This window comes from Cricetulus griseus, chromosome 2 (genome assembly GCF_003668045.3).
Source record: "Cricetulus griseus strain 17A/GY chromosome 2, alternate assembly CriGri-PICRH-1.0, whole genome shotgun sequence".
Lineage (NCBI taxonomy): Eukaryota > Metazoa > Chordata > Mammalia > Rodentia > Cricetidae > Cricetulus > Cricetulus griseus.
Window position 1 is genome coordinate 271729186 of NC_048595.1, and position 25315 is coordinate 271754500.

The 25315-nt window shown below is 39.7% G+C and overlaps 1 long non-coding RNA gene across 2 annotated transcripts in view; it reads right to left on the bottom strand.

The window, feature by feature from the left end:
* Window positions 1-261: 261 nt before the first annotated feature.
* Window positions 262-25315, bottom strand: part of LOC107979524 — a 39483-nt gene continuing 14429 nt past the window's right edge. For both annotated transcript variants that reach the window (XR_003482610.2, XR_004768463.1), the window contains exons 2-4: window positions 10291-10586; window positions 4655-4690; window positions 262-1109 (exon numbers count right to left, since the gene is read on the bottom strand). This is a non-coding gene — a long non-coding RNA (uncharacterized LOC107979524). The remainder of the gene's footprint in view (window positions 1110-4654; window positions 4691-10290; window positions 10587-25315) is intronic.

The window sequence follows — 25315 nt, forward strand, 5'->3', positions numbered from 1 at the left end:
ACCTGCCTCTGCCTCCTGAGTACTGGGATTAAAGATGTGCGCTGCTGCTGCTGCTGCTGCTGCCGCCGCCACCACCACTGCCACCACCACCACCCTGCTCCATTATATTAGCAGAGTTGTGCAGCAGAAGCATGCTGGAGATATATATATATATATATATATTATATATATAATATATGTATATATGTATATATGTATATATATATATATGTATACACACACACACACACACACACACACACACACACACACACACACACACACACAAATATGTGGACCAGAAATTCAGGCAGAATTCTAAAAGTCTTGAGGCAAAATTTTTCCTCATTTCTCAATCTTAAGACCCTCAATAATTGGATGAGACCCACACATTATGAAAGGTAATCTTCTTTACTTAAAGCTGAATGTGTGTGTTAGTCATATCAAAACACCTTCATAGCTGCCTCTAAACTGATGTTAAATGCTATAGCCTAATCAAGTTGATGCATAAATTAGACACCATTGTGTTTAAAGCTAGATTTATGCTTGGCTAAAACAGTCCTGATTACCTATTCACTGAGAGCCTATTAATCTTTGAAAGGTATATTTATTGTGTTTCAAGTGATGCATGATCTCAGGGTTTAGTGTCACATGGGCCACAGATAGTGCTACTAGTCTTGGTTGAAGAATCTTAAATTATAAAGGAGATTAGATATTGATGTTGTATCAGGAGAGTCAGCTGGCTAAGTCTTTGGGAAGTCTCCAAATCTCATTAAATCATATCTCAAAGAAAAGCCTCTCTTATCAAAACAGCAGATAAGGTAGTGTGCTTCAATCAGTGAGGGGCTGAATGTTGCTATCGATGCTTGTGATGTCTTTCTTCCAAATAATGTCATTGATGGCAGGTACCCAGAAACCATGGATATTATCTTTATTTGTACATTTTACCCATTTAATTGCATGATTTCACAAATAATGGCCTGATTGCCTCTTCTACTTCCTACCCTTCCTAAAACATTAGAAATGAGTGATCAGGTCTTTTTGCCATACTTAAGTAGCAATGTCCAATGAATTAAAATAAAATTACCTGGAAGATGGACCATGGATTACATCTGACTCTTCATTTTGATCTATAGGTTTAAAAACAGTATTAATGTTGACATGTAGAAAGCAGAAGATTTCTTTTCAAAATACAGGAAATTTTGTGCTGTGGTGGTTGTCCCTAGACAGAAGTCCTTCTCTTTCCCTCTCTCTGACTTTCTGCATTCTTGGTCCTCATCATCCCTGGCCAGCCGGTCCTTCTTCAGAGCTGCCTGGTCTGGATTTCTAGTCCAGCACTACCTCCTTGTTTTATTTAGAGTTTCTATTGTTGTGAAGAGACACCATGAACATGGCAAATCTTATAAAGGAAGGCATTTAATTGAGGCTGGCTTACAGGTTCAGAGGTTCAGTCATTGTCATGGCAGGAAGCATGGTGGCATACAGGCAGACATGATGCTGGAGAGGTAGCTGAGAGGTCTATATCTGGATTGGCAGGCAGCCGGAAGAGAGAGTGACACTGGGCCTGACTTGAGCACTTGAAACATCAAAGCCCACCCCTAGTGACACACTTTCTCCAACAGGGACACACCTCCTAATTGTGCCACTCCCTGTGAATCTATGGGGGCCATTTTCATTCAAACACCCAAAGGATCCATTCCTGTTTCCCTAGCCCAAGTTTGTGTCATATGTCCAAGACTATCAGTTCTTACCCTTTGTCCTCTTCCCAGTTTAAGGACATAGCCACATTAGATGACATCTTCTTGAGCTCATCCATTCCCTGCAGCATCCCATTCTCCTTCTGTGGGTCCCAACCTGCTAGTGTCTACCTTGCTGTGGGAAAGAGCTTCTCTGAAACAGTCCCCCTAACACCTGCACTTACTAATTCTGTGTTCCTCTTTCATTCCCAGTCGAGTCCTGCCCCCTCATAGCCTCAGAGTGGCAGGAAGGATCCAATCCCTATGGTATGACTTATGCCACCTGGGTCTATGCTAGCACAATCTGCCAGAGTTCAAGGACCCCTGCTGCTCCCTTATCACTTCACATGCTTCTTCTGTGTGTACTGCATTTTGTTTTATGGTTTCTGAAGCAATTAAAATTCCTTGAATTAAATAAAATTTGAATAAATTATTAAAAATAAATAATTGATAAAATAAAAAATTAAAGTTGCAAGACCTTTAAAAAAGGATTTCTGGATTTTCTAAAATTGTAAACCAATCAGAGGTCTGGTAATACTAGGACAGGATTATGCATGATAAACACTTTCTTCCTAGAAAGTAGTGGTAGTCCTTGTCATGTGTTTCCCAGGTCACAGGAGCCACCCACTGTCTGGCTTCTCTGTAATGTCACCAGTGCTGTCCTGTAAACTAAATTATAATCTCTGACACAGCTTGCAGCTGTCATCTGGCCAGGGCTATGATCCAGCATCTGCAATTTGGGCTTGACGGACTTTCTTTCTGTCATCCTGATAGACATCAAGACACAGCTTATACAGCATTGTACAGTCCCTGATCCAAAGGACTGGGACTGCCAAGTATATGAGTGGAGTTATCCAACCATTCCCACAGGGTTTGGAGGAGAGAGCTCCATCCCCATCAGGGGTCAGTAGTCTTTTCCTCTCTTCTCTATCAGTTTACTTCTTCCTTTCTCCTGTTTCCATTTTCCTTCTTCCTTCTTTTCCTTTGCTTTTCCCTCCTGTTCCTTTCTCTTATCTCATTTCTTCCCCTTCCTCCTTTTCTCCATTTTCCCCTCCTTATTGTCGTCCTGGCTTCAGGGTTGTCTCACCGGCAAGGCAGAGACAGCAGGCCTCTTAGCCTCCTCACTCCTAGAAGAGTATGCTGAAGTGGAGCTGGGCAGGGCCAGTGTTGTCATGACTGGAAGATGTGGGGAATGAGGGAACCAGAAGCCACTTCCCCTCCTCTTTCAGATCCCCTCTCTTCATACAGAAGGTGGACAAGGAGGACCACTTAGCATGTGGGTGACCCTCTCCTTCTCCCTTCCAGCTTTCTAGAGCAGCTCACTCTACTTCTTCCTGCCCATTGTCCCCTCCCTGCTTTCCAGTAATCTTGTGAATCTTGTTCCCAGACAGGAGGTTGCAGGGATTGAAAGCGGGGGCCATGCTAAGTGGGGGGAGTGTGGTGCAGGGGGCTCTGGAAGGCAGGAGGATGAGAAAGTTCCACCAGGCATGGAAAGACAAAGTCCTCTCTGAGCCAACCCAACCAGACGAAGGTATTATTTGCACCAAGAGTGTGAAGTCAAATGCTTTCAGTTTCTTTATGTATTTATGCCACATTCCTGGCACAGTGCACATTTTGGCAGGTACATCTTAATTAAGTAAGTTATATGATAGTTAAAAATTCAGTGCTCAACCAAGTTAAGGAAGGAGGTTCTTAAGAGCGATCCCCTACAAATTAGTACACCATGATCCCCCACAAGTTAATACACCATGCCAGGGATTTAATTTAGAAATTAAAGAAAGGACCTTAAAATATATACTAGGGTTGTCCAGATGGCTCAGCAGGTAAAGGTACTTGTCCCTAAGCTGAACCACCTGAATTAGATCCAAAGACCCACATGATGGAAGGAGAACCAATTCCTGAAAGCTGATATCCGACCTTCATGTGTGAGCTGCAGGGTGTGTACATACATATACATATGCACATGCACTCACCCACAGGCACACATAAATGTACAAGTAAAAATTTAAATAGTACCAACCACTGTATTTGATAGAAAGAGCAGAAGAGACTGAACAGATGTTTCAGGGTCAATAACAAGTCCAACAAAAATCTGGGTATCATCATCTCTCCTCAATGCTTAGTACATAATCAACACGTAAAACCAGACAGTGTCTGTATCATGATGGTTAAATACTTATTAAATGCTGACATATTGAAGGAATTGTGATTAGCCACTACATAGTGGAAACTAACCAGAGTACCATCCAGACAACAGTCACTCTATAAAATCAACAGCAATGCACACAAAAGAATGACACTAATATTGTGATGAGGTATCCATCAGAGAAGACCACTTGAACATGGGTTCAAGTCAATAGAAAGTCTTTATTAGCTGGCAGGTGACTACACTGGGACCCAACTGAAGTCCTGAATCTTTCTCAGGGTGAGCTTTTAAACACAAAAAACATACCCTGGGTTGCCACACTTCAGTTAGCAAGATCAGCCAGAAGCAAAACTATGGAAGTCAAAAAGCAATGTTAGTATACCTAGGGACATTCCCAAACTATGAACTTTGGTGGTATAGGTCTTTGTTCTCATTTAGGCAGGTATTGAATCCTACTTACTGGGCTCTAACATGACATCAGTTATGCTAAGATCTGGGGGCCTATTGCAATATAATAGGCATGTTTTAGAAATTACCTGTTTTTACCAGTAGATAGATTCTCTGAAAATGTTAATTTCAGCTGTTAAGGAAGAAAAAAAAGTCTGGGCCTGGTGGCACAGGCCTGTAATCCTAGGTACATGGAGGCTAACACAGTAGGATTCCAAGCCCAAGACTTGCCTGGGCTACAGTGAGTTCAAGGTCAGCCTGAGCTCTCTCTTATATAGAGAGCTCCTATATAAAAATAAAAAGTGAAAAAGAGAGCTGGAGATATAACTCAGAGGTGTCTACTAACCTGGCGGGTAGAAGACACTCAGTTCAACTTCCAGTCCTGGATGAAAAAGAAAAGAGTAAAAAGCAAAAATTGGGAGAGGATACAGCTCTATGGTAGAGCACTTATCTAACACACTTAAGCCATTGGCTTCTTTAGCACTGAGGAGAGGGAGAGGCTAAATACAAAGAGCAGCAAAAAGGAAGCTGTAGTTGAGACACTAAACCACTTGAACATGTGGCTCTGGCAGGCCTGTCCTTCTCTCTCATTTCCTCTGCCTTGCTAAAAACTATTAGATTATATTCCTAAAGCTAGCCACCAAGGTCTACTCCCTTATTTGATCACTTCCTCCTCCCGAGGCTGACTACCAAAGTCCAGCAACCAAAAGCCCCCTTTGGCTCACCAAATTAACATGACCAGTTAAAATTAAAAACCTCATCCTAACACCAGGTTTCCCCTTTCCCTTTATAAACCACTAAGTCAGCTTGCCTTGAAGACTTTTAAAGTGCAAGAGCCAATCATGGAAAAGGTCAAACTGTTTCCTTGATTTATAAACAATGTGGTAATGTGAGTCAAGTTCTTACTGGTTTGGGTTTGAGGTCTCCTATTTTGCAGACTTTTTTTTGTGTGTGTGCAGATTAAATTTTTACAATTTTAAATTATAATGTGGTTTTCTTTTGAGGCTAACAAAGCTACAGAATCCACTTGTAATTATATCAACTATGAAATTATGGTTTGGGTTATTATTAATATACATTATGTGATATAAATTGATAAAATTCATTCATAAAGTTCATGTGTTACATGACATATCAAGAATAATAATATGAAGGCTACTGATTATTGTAAGTTAATTTTGTATCCAGCTACTTTGCTGGAAGTATCAGCTGTAGACGTTTCCTAGTGGAGTTTTTAGGATCATTTACATATAAAATCAAATCATCTGGAAAAAAATACTGTGATTTCTTCCCTTCCAATTTGTATCCCCTTGATCTCCTTCAGTTAGTTGTCTTGTTGCTTTAGCTAAAACTTAAAGTACTATATCAAATACACATGGAGATAATGAACAACCTTGTCTTGTTCCTGAATTTTAGTGGGACTTAAAGTACTATATCAAATACACATGGAGATAATGAACAACCTTGTCTTGTTCCTGAATTTTAGTGGGATTTCTTTGAATTTCTCTCCATTTAATTCGATGTTGGCTGTGGGCTTGCTGTAAACTACTTTATTATGTTTAGGAATGTCCCTTGTATCCCTAGTCTTTCCAGGACTTTTATCATGAAGGGATGTGGAATTTTGTCAAAGGCCTTTTCTGCATCTAATGAGATGATCATTTGTTTTATGTCTTTGTACAGGTGTTTTTAAGCTGGGTAGATGGCCTCTCTGGATTAAATAATGGGTTGGTTAGTGATGAATGAATAATGTGTAGAAAAAGAAGGTCTTTCTAGAGGTAATAAGATGAATTCTAGTTTCATATTTTGGTGCAAGTAATGCAGGATGAGTAGCAGGTCTCAGTTGAAATCTAGTGAACTCAGGTGTTATGTTGATGGTAACAAGTAGCTAAGGTCCTTTGTCGAAGAAGCAAGGCTGGAGACAACTTTGACCCTTCTCATCACAGTATTGTCAATGTGTCTTTCCTTTAAGGTCTAAGCCAGTCAGTTACTTGGTTCTCAGGAGCAGTGACCTTCAAACTGGAGTATATCTACAGGTGTGGGAAAACATTCTAAGGGTCACTCGAGCACAGTTTTGTGGGAGTCAACTCCTCGGCTGTTGAGTCCCATACAGACTGGTCTGCCTGACACCCAGCCTGCATGCTTAGAAAGATCACTCATTCTGGTATCTACTTTCCAAAAATCCTTCTCCAATTTAAAGATGAAAGACTCAGCCATAATTTCATATTATAATATATAATTATCAGTTTGTTTTAAAAAACAGTGCTGTTTACTTTTATAATTTATTATGAAAATGAGTAATGGGAAAACTGACTATATGGGACTTCTTGACTTTGATTCTTCCAGCTATCTGTCTCATAGGATGTGCTTTGTTTTTTGTCTTTCAATGGTTTTCAAAATATTCCAGCCTTCACTATGCAGTGAATTCCAGGTAGCCACATTAATTTATTTACTTGAGTTGGAAATGAAAGGAGGAATTTTCCTAAGAAAGAAAACCTCTTATGACTGCCTTTGCTAGTTAGTTGAGATGACAAACATTTTCTATGGATTTGGTGAGTTAAATTTGTTGTCTTATCCCATTTACAGTTTGATAAAAAACAAAGCAAAACATTGAAAACAATATGATAATAAAATGTGTTAAAAATCATAAATTGGGCTAGGTGTGGTGACACTTGCCTGCAATCCCATCATTAGTTCCAGGCCATCCTGAACTACACAGTAAAACAATTATTTTTCACACACATGCACACAGACACAGACGCAGAAAAGCTGTCAAGAGTTTGAGGCCAGCCTTCACTATGCAGTGAATTCCAGCCATGACTTTGTAATGAGATCTTACCTCCTCTAAAAATAATATCTAATAACTAATCAATTGATAAGTCTTGTAGTTTTTTTGAGAAGTCACATTATCTGGATAAAAAATTTACTTGTAAGTCAGATAGCTTCCAATTCTTTTATCCCAGCAAAACTGAAGACATGCCTATTCAATTCATCTGATACAATATGAAAATAATGTATGACAAGCCACTAGATGATTTATGCTACAAAATTTAGAAGGAGGGCAAGGAATTGTGTGACTTTGTTTTAGCAAAACCTTTTCTATACCCTCACACTGCTAACATAAACAAGATTTCTTAATCTGCATATTATAAAGTTAAAAATAGGGAGAAATGAAACTAAACTTTTCTCATATTAATGATAAGTAGTATTTGTGGATTTATGATTGAACTAATTTTGAGGATGAACCATTATTATTCCTCTCATTAATAATTGTACTTCTAATGAAAAATTCTTTGTATTTAATAATGTTCAAAGTATTAGCAAATGGATAATAGAGAATAGTGGGGATGAATATACCATGATACTTTGTATGTCTGTATGAAATTGTAAAATTTTTAAAAACTTAAAAAGTTAGTAATATTGATGTTTAGACCAACAGTACTTGTAATGATAGAAGATACTATCAATCATGGCACTTAAAAATTCATTAGAAATGCATAATTGTGTCATATATATTTAAATGACCATTCAGATATTATATTTGTTAAACATTCAAATGTAGGATGCTAAATTTGGACATACCTATATGAAGACTCTGAAGTTAAATTAGTAAAATTCTGACTGCTAAAAATAAATTTTTGTCAGATCTCTAAAAAGCAGTTATCAAACTGCTAAGACATTTAGATAGCATAAGCTGGTAAAAAACAGGGTGAAGCTGGGCGTTGGTGGCGCACGCCTTTAATCCCAGCACTCAGGAGGCAGAGGCAGGCTGATCTCTGTGAGTTCGAGGCTGGCCTGGTCTCCAGAACGAGTGCCAGGATAGGCTCCAAAGCTACACAGAGAAACCCTGTCTTGAAAAACAAGAAAACAAACCAAACCAAACCAAAACAAAACAAAAAACAACAACAAAAAAATAGGGTGAGTCTTAATGGATACTTCAGCATTTAACACACACTAGAAATTATGTCCAATGTAAGCATTTAAAATTACAATAAATATAGTTTTATGGAGTCTTAGAAAGTTGTGGAGTAGAATGTAGTGTGAAGATTGCTACCATGGAAGCTGGCTCTTTCAATTATCCTGGGCACCAGGCCCAGAGTCAGTAGGCATAGTCCACACACATGGTGCTTCTGTGAGCTGGGGTCAGTGCCAGGCTCTAGACTTGCCCTAGAAGGTGAGTGGAGGTGTTAATATGTTTCCTGGAGTATATGAATAGTTATGTGTTCAGAGACTCCACACAGAACACAAACAGGAAACTCACTTTTCTGTCTAACTCAGGGATATCTGAGATTAGACTGGTAGTGGGCATGTATAATTGTATAGCTCTAAGACTGAATTCAGAGGGGCTGATTGTCAGCAAGATCCCACCAGATATTAGATAGGTACCTTAAAGGAAGTCAATAAATCCATTAGATAGAACTCCTCTCATAAGAAAATTAGTGATAATGCTAGTCATACCTCATATCATACCATTGAAAATCTTAGGTATGAAGAAAGTGTTCACACTCAATTCTCCATTTATCCAGGTGACTTCAGAGAAGGGAACAATGGGAAGATCACCAGCATCCAAAAATAGAGGAGGCAGATGCAAGAAAAGATACCACAGAAATGCAAGGTTCCAGGCTAGGGAAGACAGCTTAGCTGATAAAGTGCTGCCTCAAAAGCTTGAGGGCCTGAGTTGGAACCCACATAAAAATGTCATTTGCCATGGCACATGCATGTAATCCCAGCACTAGAGAGGCGGAGACAAGAGCTCCATGGGGCCCACTAGCCAGCCAATCTAGCCTAGTCGGTGAGCTCCAGGTCATTGAGAGATCCTGTCTCAAAAGAATGGATGGCTCTCCCTGAGGATGACACCCAAGGTTACCCTCTGGCCTCCACATGCACACACATGCATCCCCCACATGAAAACACATGTTCAAACAAAAAAAAAAAAAAAAAAAAGAAATACAAGTTTCCATGGGTTTTAAAGGTTACAACTGGGAAGCCAGATTTTGCTGTTGGTTCAGCTGGTCATGATTTTTCATTTGTTTATGTATCATCATAGCAAAACACACAAGTTCAAGGAAATCTTGTGGCAAAGCTACCTGAGGTATATAACAACTCAGGTAAGACAGCGATGTAGTTCTGTGAAGAATCAGTTAGAGCCAGGATGAAGCTCTGTCATCCTCAGTAATTACCATTTCTTTCCCAAAGCTCCTACACCACACACAGCATACATGCCTTCATTGTGGGGGTTACCACTCTGGAGACAGAATCACTTCTAGTCACGTGTATCACGTGGGCTAGAAGTTAGTAACATAGCATTAACTGCATGGGCGTTAAGAGACACATCTGATATTTTGGCAGCCATATGCTACCTACAGTGTGGGAGTTTTAATTCTGTCATTAAAGAGAGTAATGGATTTTAGTGGACTAAAGTTAGTCTGTTACAATCCTCCCCTCAGGGTTTCTGAATATAGGTACTGTTCTTCCTACACATCCATCCCATTCACTTCTTCCCTTAAAGGATGCAGTTCAAGCACATTACCTATTACTATGCTGGTTCAAAACTCAAGATCTCTGATGTGCAATGGCCCTTATCAGCAGGACTGTCAATCATTTGCCCTGCTGGCCCGTAAGTTAAAAAAGTATCCTGGCCTGCACCTCATGCTCAAAATAACAGCAGTAAAAATACCTCAATACCCTGATTCGTCATAGAGAGGACTGAAATATGTAGTAGTCATGAGCTGATGGGAATTAATTCCTTCCAGGAGGAAGTAATGAAATCTAGGTTCTGATGATGAATCCAAGGGCACAGTTAGACCTGGATCTGCTATCTGGAAGGAGCCTTGCTGGCCATTACTCTCTATGGCTCCTTTGCTTTTGTGGTATCTTAGCCTCTTTGAACCCTATGTCGGTTCAAATTCAGGCCCTCCATCTTTTGAGGCAAACACAGAACAAAGAACAGAGCAGCAAGAACAGATAGTTGTGGTTAAATTTTACCTTGTGTTTATTTCTCTACAACTGCTGGCATGTGAGGTGGGTGCTGGGAGGTTTCCTCTGGGGCAGACAACTCGTACAGATGGCAGGACATGTTTAAAGGCCCAGGTTCCTTCAGGAGTCTAAGACCAATATGGGTCTCACACTCTGCACTCTGACCAGGTCTCTCCCTCAGTTGCTATTACAGTTTTACCTGCACAGATGTGTTCTAGTCATCTGGAAGATAGACTCAAACATGACTCTTGATCTTCCGATTGCCCTCAACTTCTAGGAAGCTCCAAACAGACTCTTAGACATTGCTGCAGGAAAAAAAAATCACCAAAATATTGGAAGGATCATTGGAAGGCCCCCCTCTCTCATTCTGCTTTCTTCTTCTTGTGAGACTGTATGTCATAGCAGATGAACCATAGGGAACCCCATCAGTAAAGGTCATTGCTAGAGTTCCTGTCCTTTAAGCAGGAAGAGAATAGGTTGTGTGTTGAATTTGCCAGTCCAGAATACCCATCACAAGGTATATAAGAGAGTACATCACTTTGATTAGGAAGTTCACTTTCTTGGGGGCCCATAATATCTTTACATCACAAGCATGAGGAGTTGAATTTAATTCTCAGAACCCACATTAAAACAAACCAAAATACTGGATGTGATGGTACTTGTAATTCCCCGTACTAGGGAGGCAGAGACACATAGATCCCTGGAACTTGTTGGCCAATCAGTATAACATATTTGGCAAGCTCCAGGCCAGTGAGAGACTCTTATTTCAAAAAACAAAGAGAGGGCTAGAGCTGAAGCTCAGTGGTAGAGCTCTTGCTAGCATACCTGAGGTTGTAAGATCAATTCCCAACACTGCAAAAACAAACCAAAACAAAAACCACAAGGTGGCTATCTCCTTAGGAACAACATAAGGTTGTCTGTCTTCTTGCCTCCACACTCATACACACATGCATGCATATACATGCATCAGCACATATGCACATACACAAAAAAGAAAGTTTGCTATCTCAGTGATACTAATTTAGCAGATATTGAGGTTCAGTAAGGTCTTAAAGTCCCAAGTAGCTCTCTCTCTCTCTCTCTCTCTCTCTCTCTCTCTCTCTCTCTCTCTCTCTCTCTCTGTAGTCTGGATCCCATTTGCATTCTCAAAGGGAACTTTTGTGAATGTTAATATACAGTAGTTGATGTCTGTAAGACTTCTAGCAAGGAGGTGGATGCAATCCTTAAGGGTCAGTATGGACCAAAGCCAGAAAACGGGAAAGGGATTAAAGGGACCCTATCACCTTAACCATCAGATTTAAGGAAAATTAAGGCCTCCTGAATCTTCCTGTTTGGGCTAAGCAGAAATTGTTTGCCTCTTTTTAGATAAGGAGCAAAACTGCAAGATGAGTGTGCTATGATCTGCCTTTGTCATCATAACACCCTCTCTACATCCTAACCATCACAGCTATCTCTGCTGCTTCTGCAGGAATGACTCACTGTGGAGGGAGGCTATCATTAACACCCCACTCCACTTTAAAATGAGATCCATGCAAAGTGGTGCCTATTTGTTGCTCTGACGTTGAAATACACTAAATGGCAATTTTGAAAGATGGAAAATCTTAGTTTGACTTCTTGGATACCCTATGGTTAACACATGATTTAGACTTAAGTATCTGGCTCATTTGTTTTTGGTTTCTCACAGGCCACATTTAAACAGTCAAAACCTGTCTGATGGTCAGTGCTGTGTCTTGAGAACTTCTCTTGTGACTCTTGTATGGGAAACTATATAAATGATAGGTTATGCATTACAAAAGTACCAGCATATTTTTTAAGATTACTGTATGTATTTTGAGCCTAGAATGAGTGTTTCTTCCCTATAAACTATTCTGGTGAAATTTTGTAATTCATCATTATGTGTGTCTGATCTGCCTGCTATCCTGCACACACACACACACACACACACACACACACACACACACACACACACACACACAATTTTCATCCTTTTCTAGATTTGAGAGGCAATGTGACTTCATGGCTTATGTCTGAAGTTTGAATCAAACACCACTGTGACCTAGCTCTGGGACTCTAAAGTTATTTAGCTTCTCTGAGCTTCAGCTAGCTCACTGGCAATTACTCTCGTATATCAGCCTCTTGGGGTCACTAAGGGTCTAAGTGAGATAATGTCCTTAAAGTGATTAGCATAGATCATAGCACATAGTAACTGTTCATTAAATGAAACTATTCCTTTTATTCTTAGCCACATCATGCATTTTTAATGAATTGAATTTTTGTTTAAATTTTTAAAGAGTTTATTTTGGGGAAAATGACATTCATATAGGTGTATGCCAATATATTATCAGATCACTTATAAATATCTTATGATGAAATAATGGGAAAATAGTGTTTACTATTAGCTCCAAAGTTCAAGTCTACATTTTATAATTTAACTTAGATGCTCAAGGGGCAGAATGAACTCTTTTGGTACACTGTTAAATCTATTAAAAGTTACATGATATTTAGTTGATGACACTATGCTGATAAAAATGCATAGCCCGTATGTAAGGGAACAAAACATGGCAAAGTAAAAGAGTTTTTAGGTATGGGAAGGGTTTTCTGCAGGAAAAGTAGCTAGAGAGATGGCTGAAAGGTCTGTATGTTAGCACACATCTTTTTGTCTCTTTTCCTGAAGCAACATTACAAGGAAGACCTTTTCAAAGGGGACCTAGGGAGCAACTACAGAGAAGGAAATATCCATTCCCAAAGAACTTGATCTTCCTCACCAAAAAAACCCCAAAAACAAAAAAGCAACACGCACACACACACACACACACACACACACACACACACACACACACACACACACACCCCAAAAAACAAAACAAAACAAAACAACAAAAGAATGATGCCAGAGGTTCTTCCCAGGGTGCAGTGAGAAAAAACTCATGGCTGAGGAAGATAAGAGAACCTTGAGAGCTCAGATGCTTAGTGACCATAGATAGCCAGCCAGATACTAGATAACCAAACATTAAGAAGGGTGAAGAGGGACAGAAAGAGATTACTGATTTTTGGCCCTGGAGCCAAAGAATGCTTCCATGAGAGACTGCTTCAGGTCTTTGTGGGCTGAGAGAAATCATAGCTTTGAGATGAACAAAGATCTCAGGTCAAACCAGGAGTCCTGCTTTTAGAGAGCCCAACAGAGAAGGGTCCTGTTCATAGGGAAGAGTTTAATGTGGTGAATGAGTACAAACGCTGGCAGTGATGAGCCACAAAGTTACTGCACCGCAAGTACCATGATCACCAGAGAAAGGCTGAGTCCAAGGATATCTAGTGAGAACCTAGTGTAGTGCCAGCTCCTTTTAAAATAAGCTGGAGAAGTCAAACCTAGAACTGGGGTGAGAGGAAAATTGGTGATATGTGTGGTATGTTTTGTGGTGAGAGAACCGAATGGGAGTGTGCACTCACATGCCTGTGGCTGGAGCCATCTGCCAAGTCCCTTAATGAGAAACCACATGGTGCCTGTGTGGAAACCATCCTAAGTGTTATTCATTATTGAGAGTAGGAAACAAGTGTTTGCCCAAATTAAAAGCTTGGCAAAACCATAGTGTACTCTGGATTCCTCTCAGTCAATCTCTTTAAACTCTCAATTTCTAAGACAAAGAATTGTGTCTGAATGTTACTAAAGAGGAAATTGAGTGAAAACAACTAATTGACACCCGGGGTGCAGAAAACCATTTACTTGGAAAAAGAACATATTTAATTGCAGTTTAAAGAAGAGTACATGCTTTGGAGTCAGGCAGAATCCAGTCTGAGACCCATCTCTAGCCACAGTTAGAGGACAGGGACTCATTTTTAAAATGTATTTGCACTATTTACTCATGGGTAGGTAGGAAAGGTACAATGATGAATAAAAGGTTTGTGTGTATAAAAACATCAAATGACCTTATCTATAAAAGTATTTAGTAGCGTAAGTCATGTGTCTGATACATGTTATTCCCTTTCCTCATGACTTTGGCACTGTCAAAATACGGACCCAGCCATTACCCCTGCCAGGCATGGCCCATGGTCAAGTAGTGCTAGGCTAGGCTATTCAGGCTACCAGAGAGAGCTAAGGTCTCAAGTCAGGCTTGTCAAGTCTCAGAACTTCTCAGTGTTATGACCTTGGAGGAGTTATTTCTCTTCTCTGTGACTTAGCTCTCCTACATATCAAAGTAGATGGTGATAACCACTTCACAGGGTGAGATGAGTGCTCATATTTCACAAAGGCACTTGGGATGATAGGGAAACAGTGGGACTGAGGTGAAGCCCAGGAAACAACATTCCAGGGGTAAGAGCTGCTGTAGTTAGGAGTTTTTCTTAGCTGGTCTTGGCTAAAGGTTATACTGAAAGGCACATATTATTAACTGCAAGGCCCTTCCTTGTCCTTATTTATTTTTTTAAAGACAACCTGTTTCTGAGACAGGATCTTGTTATTTAATTTAGTTTAGGCACCTGTGCTTGAATTCACAATCCTCTTACTTTAGGCACCCAAGGGCTTGGACTATAGGTATGTGTTACCATGTCTGGCTCCTGTAGATGATTTTAAATGGTAGATACATTGGTACACAGCCTGGGAATGGCCTCTTATGCTCCAATGTAATGCCATTTAATCTGCTAGTTCCAGTGGCATTCCGTCCCTAAAGTCTGAGTTTGGATGAGTAATATTTACTTAAAACAGCTGGAATTCTCCCTTGATCATTTTCTATTTTTTCCACGAACATGAAATTCTCTGAAAACATGAATGATGAATTTTCTAATTTTTAAAAATTCTTTGACAGTACATATAGGTGTATAATGATTTTAGTCATTTCCACAGCCCATTTTTCTTTCTCAACTACCCTTTCTCCTGCTCAAACCTTTTCTTCCCTTCTACCCTCATGTCTTTTTTATTGCATGTGGCCCACTGATTTTATTTGGGGTTGTCTGCATGATTATGGGAGAGAGGTTATTTACTGGAGCATGGATAACTTGTCAGTGGTCACACTGTAAAAGAAAGCAATCCCTTCCCTCAGACACCATTAACAGCTAGTAGTCCTTCAAGGGAAGGGTATTGCCTAATGGGCCCTTTCTCATTCTGTAACAAATGTTGATGGGAGTAATTCTGAATATTGCACTTCCATATTCTATTGCCTGGAATAGAACAAGGCATGAATTAGATGTCTTTGGATGCTCTACAATGTCTGCTGAATTAAGGTCTAGGCACTCCACTGCTGATCACACAAGGGTTACTTCTGCAACTTGCATCCCATGAGTTGTAACGAATCCCTTTTGGTGAAAATGAGAGGAGCTCAAAATGATACACTCCCAGTGAAAAAGGTATGCCTTTATATAGAAGCATGGAACACTTATATTTCCTCTTAATTTCTCTCAATATTGTTCTTTAATTTCAGAATAGCTTTTAAATGTTAAATGTTACTGTAATTATATCAATGTATAAATTGCCAGATTTTGTTTTCTAATTACTTGTTACTAGTACATAAAAATATATTTATTTTCTATGTTGATCTTGTATTTTGTGATCTTGCTAAATCTACTTTTTGTTTTGGAAGATTTAGAGTAAATGCTAATCCTATCGTGCTTGCAATACACATGGCTATGTTTTTTTTTAATAAAGGCATTTACATTTTCTAAAACCCCACAGAAACAAAACTTCAAGAGTACTAGAAGTTTTGGGAGTAGTGGTGCAAAGATTTCAGTTCAGGGAGAAAGTGCAATGAGACTAACCAGGCAAAACCAGTAGTATCTATCAAAATGGAATAGCATCCCCAGCCTCCTATCAACATCTGTCTGGTATAGGCAGAATAGCATCCCCAGCCCCCCACATTCATTTCATAAATTTCTCACCTCCACATTCTTAGAATGTACCACATTTGGAGATAGGGTCTTTATGGAGGTCATGGAGGAGCTAACATAAGATCACTGGGATGGGTCATAGTCCAGCAGGATTGATATCCTTTTTTAAAGGTGAAATTTTGGGGGTCAATCAAGTAATAGTTTGGATCCCAGCATCCATATGACAAACTGGGCAAGTGCCCCCCAAACTCCTGTAACTCTGGCTCAGAGTGATTCAGCACCACCCCCAACACACACATAAACAAATCTTTGCTTTTTAAGGTACATTTGGGACACAGCAGTAAGCCAGGGACAATGTCAAGTAAACATTAAATTGGCCACCTATAAACCAGGGAGAGAGTCTAGAATAGCTCTTCCCTTCATAGCCCTCAGGAGGAACAAACTTAAATTTTAATGTCTTCATAAACACCAGACACATTCTTTAAAAAAGACCAAAGGAAATTATCTTGGTTATTCTTGGCTGTTTTGGACATTGATCTTCCATGATCTGTTTTTCTTGTACAAATCTAAATATAATTGAATATATTTTCAAGAGCTGAAAAGTCTAGTTTCTTCAGATGACTCTAATTTTCTTTCTCCCCATTTTAAATTTAAATTAGAAACAAGCTTTTTTTTTTAGTTTTTTTTATTTGAATTATGAACAAGATTGAATTACATGACAATCCCAGTTCCCTTTTCCCTCCCTTCCTCCCCTACCACCCCCCACAACTAAAACCCTACCTATCACATATCCTTTCTTCTAATCTACACCTGACTCAACCTTTCTGCTCCCTCATGACCTCTGCATCCTTCCTCTTCCCTTCTCATTCTTGTAGCTCCCCCCTCTTCCCATGCTCTCAAATTTGCTCAGGGGATGGTGACCCTTTCCCCTTCTCCAGGGGACAAAGTTTGTCTCTTTTAGGATCCTCCTTGTTTACTAGAGAAACAAGCTTCTTTTACATGTCAATCCCAGTTCCCTCTCCCTCCCCTCCTCCCATGTACCCCGCCAACCCCCTATCCCATCCCCTTTCTGCTTCCCAGGGAGGGTGAGTCCTTCCATGGGAGAATCCTCAAAGTCTGTCATCATTTGGAGCAGGGTCTAGAACCTCCCCCGTATGTCTAGGCTGAGAGAGTATACCTCTATACTCCCAAAGTTCATTTGTGTACTAGGGATAAATACTGATCCACTACCAGAGGCTCCATAGATTAATCAGACCTCCAAACTAACATCCTTGTTCAGGGGGTCTGAAACAGTCCTATGCTGGTTTCCCAGCTATCAGTCTGGGGTCCATGAGCAACCCCTTGTTCAGGTCAGTTGTTTCTGTGTGTTTCTCCAGCCTGGTCTTAACCCTTTGCTCATCACTCCTCCCTCTCTGCATCTGGATTCCAGAGTTCATCTCAGTGTTTAGCTGTGGGTGTCTGCTTCTGCTTACATCAGCTACTGGATGAAGGCTCTAGGATGGCATATAAGGTATCGATCAATCTCATTATCGGAGAAGGGCATTTAAGGTAGCCTCTTGACTATTGCTTAGATTGTTAGTTGGGGCCAACCTTGTAGATCTCTGGACATTTCCCTAGTGCCAGATTTCTCTGTAAACCTATAAGAGCTCCCTCTATTATGGTATCCTCTTCTTGCTCTCCTCTATTTTCCCCCTGACTAGATCTTCCTGCTGTTTCATGCAGACGACTCTATTTTCATAAAAACCCTAACCTCACTCATTTCTTTCTCTAGAGAAAATTTAGAATCATTTGGAGACCTTTTTCATTTTTTTCACTACAGTGATGATGAGGATTATACAAATCTATAAATTAACATCAAAATTTTTCATCTTTGTAGTAGTTGGGCAAAATAATAAACCAAAGAAACTAGAAGGAAGCTAATAATACATATGAAAACAGCACGTGAAAAATAAAACCTATGTAGCAGACAGAAAAAAAACCACAGATTATAACCTAATTATTTAACGAAGTTAGCAAAATTAATTGTTGGTGAGAAGGAGAACTGGTGTCACAAAAATTAAATAAAATCAGCATAATCCACATATGGTAGATAATTTTAAAAATCCCAACAGAACATGATGAAGAAGTATATGCTGTAATTATGAAAACAGATTAAATGTCAATTTTCTGGAAAAACATATTGTACTAAAAGTAGCTCAAAAAAGAAACTGAACATATAAGTCATGAAAAGGAACAATCTACCCATTCACGGTGTGAGAACAACACGACTTTGGTTCTAAGGAGTGACCAAGAACAGAAAATGAGTGGCTGATTTTACCTGGGGACACAGGCACAAGTGCAACTGGACATGTGAGCTGAACATAACATTGCTAGCAGACAGCACAGATGGAAAAGCTCCATCTTTCTAGAGATTTTAGAGTGGGAGAGTGTTGGGCCTGCTGGATTAAAGTTCTGGCCCAGAACCACTGAGTCTTTAAGAGTAAGGATGGGCTGACAAGTTGACATTTGTTATGGGCTCAGTTGCCCCCTCTTTCTCCCCAAATATATTGAAGTCCCAACCTTTTTATCTGCGAATGAAGTCTTATTTGAAAACAGATGATCAACTTAGAATGAGGTTATTGAGAGTAGTCTTTGATTCAATTTGGCTTGTGTTCTTATTAAAAGGGAATATGTGGGCATAGATATAGTCACACAGGGAAGATGCCATGTGAAGAGACAGGACTGAATTGACAGTGGCAGATGCTGTGCCCCTGACAATTATGAAATTGGGTAGAAGGCAGGGGACAGATTCTCCTTTACAGCCCTCAGAAAGAAGCAACTCCCAAAGCTTTGATTTTGGAAATATGACTTCAGAATTATGATGTCACTTTCAGTTGTTATTCATATGTAGTACTTGATTTTGGCAGTTATAGAAAACCAATAGTGTACACATGATATTTGTTTAGAGGACAGATGAAATTCCCTATGTCATTATATACTAGGACTGAGGCCAAACTGGTTGAAGGTGAGCTCTTCCTGGTTCCCTTCTCTGTTAAACTGAGCACTTTCCTAGGGCTCTAGGTCTAGGGGGCCAGAATTGTCCAGAATTTTGTTGCTATATTGTATGGGCTTCATCAGGTAGAGATCACAGAGAGGACATTGAATATGTGTCCACCAGAGTTACACTTTGGTGAATGGAGACCTCACCCTGGGCTAACAGGTTTGGCTTGTACCTAAACTTTCCTTTTCCACTCCTGTATACATCTGTGAAGCTAGAGCAGTGACTCTCAGATGTACTGTATAGCAGAGGAATAGCCTCTTGCTACAACACTAAATTTGCACTAAATTCCAGGATGGACTACAACACATAGTTTCAAATTATATTAAGTATTTTAATTGCTTTAGGCATGGTGTCTTGTACTCCAGGCTATCCTCAAACTGGCTATGTAGCTAAGGATGAACTTGCACTTCTGATTTCCAACTTTTACATCCCGAGTGCTGGGATGACAGTCACATCAATCCTGGCTTTATGTGAACCCAGAGTTTATGCATGCCAGGAAAATACATTATCAATGGAGCCACAGCCAAACCTTAACTTTTACACTTTATCTTAGCTAAAAGTTTGAGAAGTGGTAAGAATGCACTCTACACTTTAAGCTTATTTTAAAAAAGCATTTATTTTTATCTTATGTATACGGGTGTTTTGCCTGCATGCATGTCTGTGTACCACATGTGTGTAGTTCCCTGGGAGGCCAAAAGAGAACACTGGATACCTTGGAACGGGAGTAGTTACAGATGGTTGTTAGTCACTCTGTGATTTAATAAATACAGTTCCTCTGGAAGAGTAGCCAGTGCCCTTAACTGAGTCATCTCTCCAGTTCTGGTAACTTTTTATTTTAAAATAATTGGCACACAGGAAATTGCTTTTTCATTTGTTCTGAAATTTCAAATAAAATAGTTTGTGTTAGTTTGCTCAGTATTTCATAACAAAGTAGAGCAGATTATGCAGCTAAAACTACAGAAATATGTTGACTTGAAGTTTGGAGGCTAGAAGTCCAAGATTAAGGCAGGAGCCTTAATTGCTTAGAGTTTGTCTACTTATTTGTTGCTAATGTTTGTTCACTGAACTCCATGACAGCAGAGAACAGCCTGTTCCATTCTGTGTCTGCTACATAGTGTGGCCATGGCATTTGGTGAATGAATGTGTAGTTAGATGAATGAATTCATGATTGAGGGATGGTGGTACTAACGACACACTGTTCCTGCTTCAACATTTTTTCAAGGTCAGAAACTGCACAATGCCTGCAGATTCTGTAAATGAGGCCAGCATACATTACGAAATATTTCCACGTAAAGGTGTTGTGTCAGTTATTTTTCTGTTGCTGTGATAAAGCATCACAGCCAAGGAAACTTAGAAGAGTTTATTTTGGCTGGTGAGGAGAGGAGTCAATGATGGTAGAGCGGAGGAGTGGTAACAAGCAGCTGGTGTGGCAGCTCAATAGGATGCTGAGAGTGCACATCTTGAACATCAAGCACAGGAAACAACTAGAAATGGCAGGGGTCTTTAAACTCTTAAAGCTCACCCCTTAGTGACATACTTTTCTCTGGCAAGGCCACTCTTCCTAAATCTCCTTAAGTAGCATTACCAGTGGGGATCAAGTGTTCAATGCATGAGCCAATGTGGGGCACTCTCACTCAAACCAACACTGGTGTTAAGAAGGGCGTTGCTTGGCTTGGCCTTTCCTGGCTATGTATGGGTGATGACTATTAATACAACATTGGTGCTTTCACTTGATGTTAGGGATACAGTGGCTATTTTCAAGTGGTGATCACATGGTCTTGAAGAAATATTTTACAGGTTGTACTTTCAAGCAAGTCTCAACATTTCACTCTAAATCAGCCAGCTGTTGTCTATCTTCTCTATATCAATATCTGACTTTTCTCTCTACAGGGGGGAGGAGATGACGTTTAAAACAAGGCAAAGATGTTTTTCAGTTTCTTAAAATGGAACCAGGCATGACTTTTTAGGTACAATTGGAGTCTAAAGTTTAGTACCCGTGTTTTATTATACCTTAATTCCTTTCTTCCCATTTCCAGGGGACTGGTGTATGTGTGTGTGTGTGTGTGTTGTGTGCACATGGCTTTGCAGGCCAGAGGCAGGACATAGGGGATCTTTATTTGTTGCTCTCGACCTTATTGCTTTTAGACAGTGTCTCTCCCTGAACCAGAGACTCATAATTTTGGCTAGGCTGGCTGTCCAATCAGTTCTCGGGATTTGCTTGTCTCTGCCCAACAAGGCACAGTCATGCCTTGGTTTTTCTGCAGGCACTGGGGATTGAAACTCACCTCATCATGTTTGTGGAACAATTGTTCCTTCCCGCTGAGTCAGTGACTTCCCTGGCCCCTCCACAGAACTCTTAAGACTGGTCCTCTATGTTTGGGTAGTATTAAAAGATCTCAAAGTGATGTTTTAAATTACGTTTTTGCTTATTTGTTTTGTGTGCATACGCTTGAGTGGAGGCCAGAGGACAACTTGTGGGAGTCAGTTCTCTCCATCTACCATGTGAGATCTCAGGGGATCAAACCCAGGTCATCGGGATTGGTGGCAGGCAATTTTATCCACTGAGCCACCTTACCAGCCCCTTCAAAGTTATCTTTTAGTGCATGGGGTTGGGGTGACATTTAGTCTGCTTAGAATAAGAAGCATAAGTTGCTAATAGCATGCTTCCACTTTTGTGCTACCTGAAGGATGATGTGGAGGGGGAGGGAGAGTGGACAGAATGATCCCTGAGGCTCAGTGGGTCTCAGTGCAGGGAGGAGACTAGGAGTAAACAGATCCATTGGTAAGCACAGAACTTATCTGAGATAAGTTAACATTTTTCTATTAGGATTATTTCAACTCAATTACAATGTAATTTAATTATTGCTTATTGAGTGTCTAGAAGAAACACAGTCTGGATCATGAGTTTCTTGATATTTTTAAACTGTTCTTGGTTAAAAGCTTTGTTACAGCTCCGAACATAATCCATTCTCCTACTTCTCAGTTCTTGACCTAATCTTTTTTACTTACATAAAATTGTATTCTACTATTTTACAAAACTTTCTCAAAACTGCCCCAGGGCTCTCTAATTGCTCCAAGTCAGTGGTTCTTCACCTTCATCATAGACACCTGGGGAGATTTTTGAGCATGTGCATTCTCTCTCTCTCCCCCACCTAGTTTCTTCTTTTTCCTCTCATTCTCTTTCTCACAAACGCAAATAAATATAAACAGAGAGAGAGAGACAGAGACAGAGACAGAGAGAAACATGTCAGCAAGTGTCCTCTGGGATAAAGCATTCAGGGCCTGTGCATACTGGGCAGGCTTCCAGCACTAAGCTACAATTCCTGCTCTAAGAAGTTATTTTGAAAAAGTTGAAGATTGAGCTATCTTCCAGGTTAACTAATTATAGTCACTAGAGGTGAGGATCCTTACATTTTGTTCTTTCACCAGATTCTCACATTCTTACTCCAAGTGTATTTAAATATACTGTGTGTGTGTATCTCTCTTTTATGTGTGATTTTATTCTTCATGTTTTCAGTTAACCATGGTCAGTTTTGGCCTGAAAATACAGTACAAAACAATATAATAAGGTGGTAGAAAGGAGAGAGGGGAAAACAGAAAGGGTGATATAATTTTAATTAAAATACACTTTTAATGTTTTATTATCATTAATTTTACCATGCCTACTTTCTAAATTAATGTAGGGATAAATATTATACATGGTTTTAGATAGTCACTGGGGTCTTAAAAATGTATGCATTTTTTCTCTTTGTTTTCTTTTTGATATGGGGGAGCTCACAGAACCACAGCTATATTAGTCAGGATTCTCCAGAGAAACAGTCAACAGGACACATGTACCCTATGTATCTATAAAGGAGAGTGGTTCGTGCGGTAGAGAGAGAGAGAGAAGTCCCATACCTGCAGGAAAGTTAGTGGTGTGATGGCCAGGGAAAGATACATTAGTGATATAAATCTGAGTCCCTGATGCCCAAATCTATGCCTACTCATTCCCTCAGTAGAAGACGGACATTCCCAGTCAAGCACAGATCAAATCTAACCTTTTAAACCCAGTTCAGACCCTCCAGATTGGTGAGGACAGCCACATTATTGAGACTGATCTGTGTTGCCAAGTTGGCAGGGTTAGATGTTAATATATGCTGCAGACACTCTCTCAGACCGGAAACAATATTTTACCATCTATCTAAGCAGTTCTGAACCAATTCAGGTTGACATCACAACATTTACCATTCTAGGAGCTGAAACATAAAAGATCATTTCTAGTCAATTGTTTGTGCAAATTGGCTACAAAGGATTTGACTTATACAGCTCATAGATTGAGAACCATGAAGAAAATGTCTACTTACTCAAGGTATTTGGAATATACTAGAAAATAAACAAAAGGACCTCTTTTATTTTGAATAGCATATCAGAGCAAGGCCACAGATCTCTCAAACAGCCATAATATAGTGGGCATGCTCTGCTCTGAAGTCATGAAGTCTGTCAAGGTTAGCTCCTGTAATACTCCATTAAATTGGGTAAATATTTATGAAAGCAAGTGAGACTTACTAGTTTAAATTTCACAAAGTTGTTATGAGAGCCTTCTTTCACTATTGGACAAGTAAAAAGAAAAGCATTTTTTTTTTCATTTAAGTGCATTCTCACTCTTTCAGGTCTAATGATTTTTGTTAATTATTTTACTGTGTATTTGTCTGTATGATGAGTGTGTGGGGACACAGGTGCACACAGGCCTGCCTGTAAAATTCAGAGGGCAACTTTTGGGAGTTGGTTCTCTTTTACCAGAGGTCTCGAGGCTCAAGCTCAGGTGGTCAGGCTTGCTCAGTAAGCACCTTTATCACTGAACTAGCTTGTTAATTATTTTTAAATCTCTTTCCCTGGTATAAGTTGGATGAACGTGGCCATTTGGAGTAACATATATTTCCCAAGTACTTTCTAGCACTCATTGCTCATTCCGTTACAGCCTTTAAACAAAGGAAAGAAATGCAAGCTCTAGTTATCCCAAAGGAACCCATCATGTTAGCAAACTATGAGCTAACTAACTAAAGTGAACAATCTATCTCACAAATGTACAGTTGGAAAAATACAAAGCAGATAGAGAAACTGGTGAGTTTCTGATCACATAGGAAGAGTTAGAAATGTAACGGCTGTATGAACTTCAAAAATATCAGAAAGACTGGTGGTTTGTGTATGTGTGTGTGTTCCTGCTGCTTTTTTTAGTTGGAGCCAGGAAAAGAACAATTACCAATCATTTTTCTATTCTATAAGGATAAGCAGTGGGACAGCTAATTAGAAGTAGAAAAACAAGAGAAGATAAGATCTTAACTATGATCATCATGAGAGCAGACACTTGCTTCTAACCTCAAAAGCAGGGGAAATGGTAGAATTTCAGAGTGTTGCTTTCAAAAATCGAGGTTCTACCCAAGGCTGAAACAATGCACACATCTCCCAAGACCTTTGATTATAAGCAACAATTTTGACAAGAAGTTTAACTAAAAACAAGTCCTGCCCTTTAATACTTTAAAAAATACTGAGAGGAAAATTTCCCTAAGTCTTCTACCCCCAAAGCTCTCTGCTTCAAGTCCCGTGAGGGAGGCTCTAGGGATGAAGTCAACACAGGAAAACAAATGGTAATAGGTGAATGTGATTTGAGAAAAGACACTATTTCATGTCTTCTACATATACTAACAAGCTATACAAATCTCATAAATTGCTGGAATAAAGTATGTATTGGTGTAAATCATCTCACTACCACTATAATAAATACATGGGATAAATATCTTACAAAGAAAAAAAAAAGAGTTATTTGGCTTATAGTTCTGGAGGCTTCAGTCCATGACTGTTTCATTCCATTGCTTTGGGACTCTAGAAAGGCATGATGTCATGGTGGTCATGTACAGCAGAGCAAAGCTGCTTGCCTCAGGGCCAGGAAGTAAAAGAGATTCATGGGAAGAATCTGGGTTCCCATTACCTAAGCATACCCCAAATCTGTCAACACATGAACCTCTGGGGAACAATTAGATCCAAACAACAGCAGAACCTTATTCGCCTCTCTCAATTCCTGCTTTTTGGATCTAAATCATCACTCTACATACCTAAAGCTTTCTCTGTAAATTATCACATAGCATCTTCCAGAGAGCAAAACCAGGATCAATGGGTACAAATTATAAGACTATCTTTACCAGA